The sequence below is a fragment of the Arachis ipaensis genome, chromosome B04, assembly GCF_000816755.2.
Source record: "Arachis ipaensis cultivar K30076 chromosome B04, Araip1.1, whole genome shotgun sequence".
Lineage (NCBI taxonomy): Eukaryota > Viridiplantae > Streptophyta > Magnoliopsida > Fabales > Fabaceae > Arachis > Arachis ipaensis.
Genome location: NC_029788.2, coordinates 63,946,508 through 63,954,332, shown reverse-complemented (window position 1 = coordinate 63,954,332; position 7,825 = coordinate 63,946,508). Strand labels below are relative to the sequence as shown.

General features: G+C 36.2%; 1 long non-coding RNA gene across 1 annotated transcript; it reads right to left on the bottom strand.

The window, feature by feature from the left end:
- LOC107639339 lies at positions 1,925-7,552 on the bottom strand. The gene is made up of 2 exons (XR_002361142.1): positions 7,415-7,552; positions 1,925-2,148 (listed from the first exon to the last, which is right to left on the bottom strand). It is a non-coding gene; the product is annotated as an uncharacterized LOC107639339 (long non-coding RNA).

The following is a 7,825-nucleotide window of genomic DNA, read 5'->3' as shown; positions in this document are numbered from 1 at the left end:
CTTAGAATTTTTAGATCAAAACAAAGAAAACAAACAAGAAAACTTTGAATGTCAAGATGAACACCAAGAACACTTTGAAGAGCAAGATGAACACCAAGAACAAATTTTGGAAAATTTTTAAGAAAATAAAAACACAAAATACACCAAACTTAAAAATTTTTATATTTTGGACACTAATAATTCAAAAGTGCACAAGAAAAACAAGGAAACACACAAAATAAGAAAAACTAAAGATCAAACAAGAAAAATAAATAAGAACAACTTGAAGATCAAGAAAGAACTAAGAACATGTAATTCGAAAAATTGAAAGAAAAATAAAGGTATGCAATTGACACCAAACTTAAAATATGAAACTAAACTGAGACAAAAGACTAAATTATGAGGTTATTGGTTTTTTATTTATTTATTAAAAATTTCATAAAGAAATTTAGAAAAATAAAACAAGGATTTTAAAAATTTTAACAAGAACAATAATAAAAGACTCAAAGACAAATCACAGATTAATAAAGAAAAATAAAAATTTTTGAAAGATTTAAAAAAAAAATAAAAGACTCAAATTTAGTGACTTTAAACCAACCCAAAAGGTAAATTCTTCCTAATCTAAGTAACAAGATGAACCGTCAGTTGTCCAAACTCCGCACAACTAACCAGCAAGTGCACTGGGTCGTCCAAGTAATACCTTACGTGAGTAAGGGTCGATCCCACAGAGATTGTCGGCTTGAAGCAAGCTATGGTTATTTTGTAAATCTTAGTCAGGAGATTAATGATAAGAATGATTGTTTTTATGAAAAATAAATAACATGAAATTAATAGTACTTGTGATTCAGTGATGAGAAACAGGCTGAGGTTCTGAAGATGCTCTGTCATTTGAATCTCTGCTTTCCTACTGTCATCTTCTCCAAACATGCATGGCTTCCTTAAATGGCAAGCTGTATGATCCTTTCGGATGAAAAATACCAGGTACGATCTCTGCACGGCTAATCAATTGTTGGATTGCTCGTCTCAGATGAAAAATACCATGTACAGCGACCGCACAGCTAATCATCTGTCGGTTCCCACTAGCGTCGAAATAGGACCCTTGTCCTTTTGCACACTGTCACTGCGCACAACATTCGCAGGTTTGAAGCTCGTCATAGTCATTCCTTCCCAGATCCTACTCGGAATACCACAGACAAGGTTTAGACTTTCCGGATCCCAGGAATGCTGCCAATTGGTTCTAGCCTATACCACGAAGGTTCTAACCTCCGGACTCGGTCCGTTGATTAGAAACCCAAGAGATACGCACTCAAGCTGTCGCACAATGACTACGTTGAGCTCGGATAGAACAGGAGTGGTTGTCAGGCACGCGTTCATAGGGCTAAGGATAATGATGAGTGTCACAGATCATCATATTCTCCATATTGAAGTACGAGTGAGTATCTTAGAATAGAATCAAGCGTGATTGAATAGAAAACAGTAGTAATTGCATTAATCCATTGAAACATAGCAAAGCTCCTCACACCCACCTATGGGGTTTAGAGATTCATGCCGTAGAAAATACAATATGAAGTGTAAAATGTCATAAGGTGCTAAATGAATCTTTAAAAGTAGTTTTTATACTAGACTAGTAACTTAGGTTTACAGAAAATAAGTAACTAAGTGCATATAGTGCAGAAATCTACTTCCGGGACCCACTTGGTGAGTGTTTGGGGTGAGCTTTCAAGATTTCACGTGCATATGCCTCAAGTTGGAGTTAAACGCCACCCTGGGTGTAACATCCCTTCCAGCAAAATACCTTGCTTAAGTCAGGGTATTTCCACTAGAAAGAACATTACGTAACCTTCTCTAGTATTAACTACTTAATTATTGAGCCTTTGTATCGAGTTCGCATTTCAGTTTTAAGAAAATTCCATAAATTTTTGTTTTTTATTCATTAAAGTCATAATTCAAACATTTACAAATAATAATAATCACATAAATATTATTGATAATAATTCTTATACAAAAGAAACCAAATAAAACTCAAATACAATATACCAAACCTACCCCTCTATATGAAATAAAATCTCAAGGGACAATCAGTGAGGGGACTCTACCAGACCAATTAAAACCATAAAGAAAACCTACTAATTGCTCGCAGCTTCAAATTGCGTCTTCAAACCTGTGTCACTGAAAGGGTGGAAAATTTGGGGGTGAGAACCAAACCACATGTTCTCAGTAGAGGTCGAGAATGCCGTGAAAGTAAAGAATAAAGTGCAAATAGTTAATTTCATTCAGAGACATCTAAAAGAAAATTAACCTTCTTTAAAAGCATTAGTTAATTATTCAAAATCCTAGAACCATATTTTCTTTATAAAACTCTTAAAAGTTTCCTAAACTGTATTAATGACCAACCTGTTCCAAGCATAAGTTCATTAAGTCTATACTGAACCAGTTTGATTTTTCATACTTTACTAGACCATAACATAAAAGAAGTTACCTACGCGGTATAAATGATCATCCTGCTCCAAGCATATGTTCATTAAGTCTATGCTGAACCAGTCAGATACTTTATACAAAACTAGACCTCAAACGTACCAGTCACGGCCTTAGGCCCAAACAACTCAATCAACACCCAATTCACCACAATCCAGCCAGTCAGTTACAAACACAAGTAATGAGGTTCAAACACAATCAAGAGCAATTACATCAAGTATAGCAACTAGCAGTTAAACAGAACTATTCACTTAGGCAAACCAATTACAATATACACACCCAAACAATGTCACATAGATGCATATGATGCATGTCTAGTCCTAGTGCAGGCCATGAGCTCATGTGTCGGTTAGCACCTGCATTCCAGACATTTATCCGATCACGAGTTCACGATTTTCCGGATACGATTTTCTGTTCAAATAAATGCGCATATAATTATTAGCAGCTCTATTGAGACAGCCTCTGCTTTCTACTCGCAGGAAATATATACTCTTGGGAACGGAAAATTAAGCTTGGGTTGCCTCAGGGCAATAGATAAATAAACAAACATCTATTGGGTTGCATTAAGAAACAAACAAATAAATAATATCTCTTGGGTTGCATTAAGCAACAAATAGGACTTAGCCACCCTTACGGGTCCAACCAAACAATTTACCAAACTCTTTTCAACCTCTCCAATATCAAATCAATTCAGAATCAAACAAATTCCAACATTGAATCAGCCATATAACGCTAAGGTTCATCTTTAATTTTATGAACTCATAACTCTAACTCAGGCATTCTCAACACCCTATCTTCTTTTCTGTTTTTAATATAGCAAATAAACTCAGAATTATGCAAACTTTATGTCCAAGCGTTCACCTTGAAATAAGGTTTCTAAAAAACCAAAGATCATAATTTTCTGGTTTCTCTAGCCTTAGGAATAGAGGAAAAACCGTGACTGCTCTGCAGTGCATAAAACCAGAAAAACAGCACCAGCATGTGATATTCAAAATTCAATATAAAATCCAAGTTAAATCCAATAACTTTAAAAATTAATATAGTTCAATTTCACTCATCCAGGTTTCTTTTCCAATTGATTCCAGGTCAATATCATTTTCAATGAAGAAGTTATATAACCTAGAAGTTGACTAATTTTCTGCAGAATTCTGTTTTAAAACTTAATGAACTTATCTTCTTCCAAGTCCCATAACTTACTCATTAAAACATGGATAGCTCTGAAATTTAAGTCACATATGCTAAACATACTTAATTTTCACTTTCAATTGGTTGCACCTCGATATCCAACCAGGTTCAAAAGTTATAAACTTCCAAATTTACTGATTTAAGAAAACAGAATCCGGCCTTTACTGCATAATGCATTGTATTTCAAAAATTCGTATCTTTTAAACCGCAAGTTCAACCGTTCTGAAATTTTACGATATTAAAATAATAGGACTAAAGTTTCATTTAAAATTGGTTTCGTTTCAAAATTTAATTCGGAACATTCACAGCAGAGCCAACAAGTTACTGCTGTTCCAAAAATTCTGCAGTAAAAATCAGATCCCACAACCATTACTCAAAAATTCACCATAAATCTTATATTTAATGAAAAGATCTCAAACTCTACAATTCAGTCCCAATTATTCCCAAGCTTAACCAGGACTTTGTTCAACCAAATTTCAATCCTCACAGAATTAGTTACAGTTGATGGGATATTTTAGCGGAGAAACGAATTTCTCCAAAACACCCAAAACTAACAGAGAATGTAAAATTGGGAAATCAGATCTCAGGACCCAGAGACTAGAAAACCAAGTCTAGATCTCAATGCCTTCCTAGATCCAACAAGAACACTTGCCAAGAAATTGTAAATTGCAAAGAAAGTAGATGAAGAACAATTAACAGAAATTAAATTCAATAAGCAGTAGAAGAAACAGAGAGATCTTCGGAAGAGATTGAAACAGAATTCCTTCAATTCTCCAACCCAAGATCCAAGACAATTGCAATTGAAATTGAAAGCAATAAAACTAAGAGGAAGAGAGTGGAATTCTCCTTCCCCGAAACTAAGAAATTAAAGATCACTCAAAATCCAAAGCTCTCTGAAAACTATTCTGAAAACTCCCCAGAAAAGCTCTCTGAAAACTTGAATTCTATCCTATTTATACACTTTCTTCAAATGATCTTCAAGCCTTGAGTTGGGCCTTTGCTCTTGGTGGAATTGGGTTGAGAGAGGCCTTGGTTGATTGCTAGGCTAAGATGACTTGTCATCACAACACCAAACTTAAAGCTTGCTTGTCCCCAAGCAAAAAAAGATTTATTGAGAAGAAAGGATGAAATGGAAGAGGATGTTCATGCTAGCAGAGTATTATTGATAGTTCATGGGATTTTGTGTGGATATGTAAATACTCACTTCTTATTGACTCCTAGGCCTAGAAAGTCTCCTTCATAAACTTAGCTCCTTGCAATATAGATAAGTCTAATTAACCCTTTTATTGAAATAGCTATGAAAAGTGAACTACCTCAGGTTGGGTTGCCTCCCAACAAGCGCTTCTTTATTGTCATTAGCTTGACATCGATCCCCTTAGATCATGGGGGTTGAAAATCATAGTGCCTCAGCTTTTCTCCTCTTACTGTGAACTTTCTTCTGGTCTCCTCTTTGATGATCTCTAGGTGTTCAAGTGAAAGGATCCGATTCACAGTATAGCATTCAGATGATTGTGGGGACACCTTCATTGATTGGGTGTTTAACATTACTTTATCCCCTGGTGAAAAGCCTTCAGTGGGGATTTTCTTGTTTTTCCACCCTTTTGGCCTCTTCTTCTTCTCTTCTTTCTTAAGAGATGATTCATGCCTTGGTGGTTCTTTATCTGGAATGTTGAGGTTCTCATTTGGGGGTTTTGGATCTAGTTCCTCCTTGATTTCTTTGGTTTGTTGCACCATCTCTACTTCTTTCAAGCATGGATGTGGAAGTCTTGGAGTTAACTCATTGAATGCCTCCTTCAAACTTTGCTCTCTGGCCTTATCCTCTGTACACTCTTCTTCTTGAGTGGACTCATGTGGGGTTTTAAAAACATGGAATGCTAGGTGCTCATCATGCACTCTTAACAACAATTCTCCTTTTTCAACATCTATCAATGCTCTGCCCGTAGCCAGGAAAGGCCTTCCCAGTATGATGGGAGTGTTAGGGTCTTCATCCATATCCAGGATGACAAAATCAGCTGGGAGGTGGGTGTAGTGGGTGTAGTTATCTCCCCATCTGAGATTTGGATGGTTCTTCCAGGATGGATTGTAGGTGTCACCATAAACCTCATTTTGGCCTGAGCCTTGGTTGTGCACATATTGAGGTTGTTCCTGCTGCTGATTTTCTTGGTTTTCTTCATTTTGTCCCCATGTGGTTGATGGTTGGTTTGTATTCACTGCTGCAATTTGTAAACTATCAATCTTTTTAGCCATCTGCTCAAATTGTTCTTGAATCTGCTGCTGCATTATTTTGTTTTGAGCTAGGATGGTGTCCACCCCTTCTATTTCTAACTTCAATCTAATAACTTTTTGAGGTGGGTAAAACTTGGCAAGGAACTTGGTTACTAGATCATCCCAGTTGTTGATGCTGTCTCTTGGGAATGACTCCAACCATTGAGTAGCTTTGTCCCTCAGGGAAAATGGAAACAACAACAATTTGTAACTGTCAGGATGTACACCATTGGTCTTCACTGTGTTACATATCCTCAGGAAGGTGGATAGGTACTGGTTTGGATCTTCCAAGGGGCCTCCTCCATAAGAACAGTTGTTCTGCACCAAGGTGATGAGTTGGGGCTTCAATTCAAAGTTATTTGCATCGACATTTGGGGTAAGGATGCTACTCCCACAATGCCTTGGATTAGCAAATGTATATGAAGCCAAGACTCTCCTCTGGGGTTGACCATTGTTGTTGGCCATTCTCACTGGTGGATTTGTTGGATTTGTTGAGTGTTCCTCCAATTCATGATATTCTTCATCTGATTCTTCCTCTCTAGCAACATTTCTTTCTCTTGCTTCTCTTCTTAGCCTTCGGAGAGTTCTTTCGTCTTGTTCATGAAAGTTGGGTGGGGTTCTTCTTGTACCTGACATACAAGCAGAACATAAGAAACACTCAAACCAGTGACACTTCAATCTATTGCTAGAATGAAGTTTTAGTTAGCTTAAGCAAAAATTCAAACAGTTAGTGGGTTAATTGAAAATTAAAGGAACAGAAAATAAAAATGCTAGATCTAGATCACCACCTCACTTAATCATTGTCAATCTAATCAATCCCCGTCAACGGCGCCAAAAACTCAAAATCATGGGATATTCATTTTATCATAATATGTGACAATTATAGCATAAAACCTCATGAAATAGCATGAATTCATACATGGTCGATTCAATCAAAGAAAGCATGAAAATTTACCCAAATTAGCTTACTTGTAGCTCAAGAAAGTGCATAATTCAATTGAAAACAAAAGAAAAAGGCTAGTGAAACTAGGCTAAGATGACTTGTCATCAACAGTCTTTCAAAGTTACTGTTTTCACTTAAAGGTAATGTAGAAAATCAGATTTTACGGCTTAACCTAGAAAAATTATAACCAAATCTTCAGTTAATACGAAACCTTCAAATTTAAATCCTAACAACTACACTTGTTAAATTTTACTCAGATTTTAATCTCATACCATTTCGATCACTAGCAAATTACTAGGCCGTCCTCAAAGTAACCATTCTATTTTGAAAACCAGATTCTTAATAATGGTTTAGTCTTTTAGACCTAATTCTTCAACAATTCTTAATCCAGTATCAAATATATCAAATGATTATCTTAGTCTCAACCATTTATACATAATCAGTCAAAAACATAATCCTCTACTAATCTCAGGTCACTTTCACAGCCATAGCAATATACCAAACAACCATTTCAATCACAATTTCAGCCACAATTCAATATTCATATAATCAATTTAAACCTCCTACCTCGATGTCGCTATTGCGGAATTTAACGCAATAGTCCCTTTTATTCCTAATTCGTGGCAGCAACCGCAACAGTGACGCCGATGACCCTCTGTAGCAGCGATGTCATCAACAATCATGATAATGGTGGCTAGATGGAAACAAAAACATTTTTGGGCATTTTTCCTATAACACTGAAGCGGCAAGCAGAGATAACAATAATCAAAACAGGTTGTAAATGATACAGATTCAGATACAAGGATGAAGGAGGTGGTGATAACCGAGCAATACCAGGGTAGGGCTAAAATAGTTCATAGCAGCAATGATTCTTTTGGAAAATCAATCGTCACAGTCCACAGCTGCAGCAACTTAATCAGTAATTAAAGAAATCAAGGAAACGAAGCCATAGCAGTAGCATTACGGTGAGTACAACAA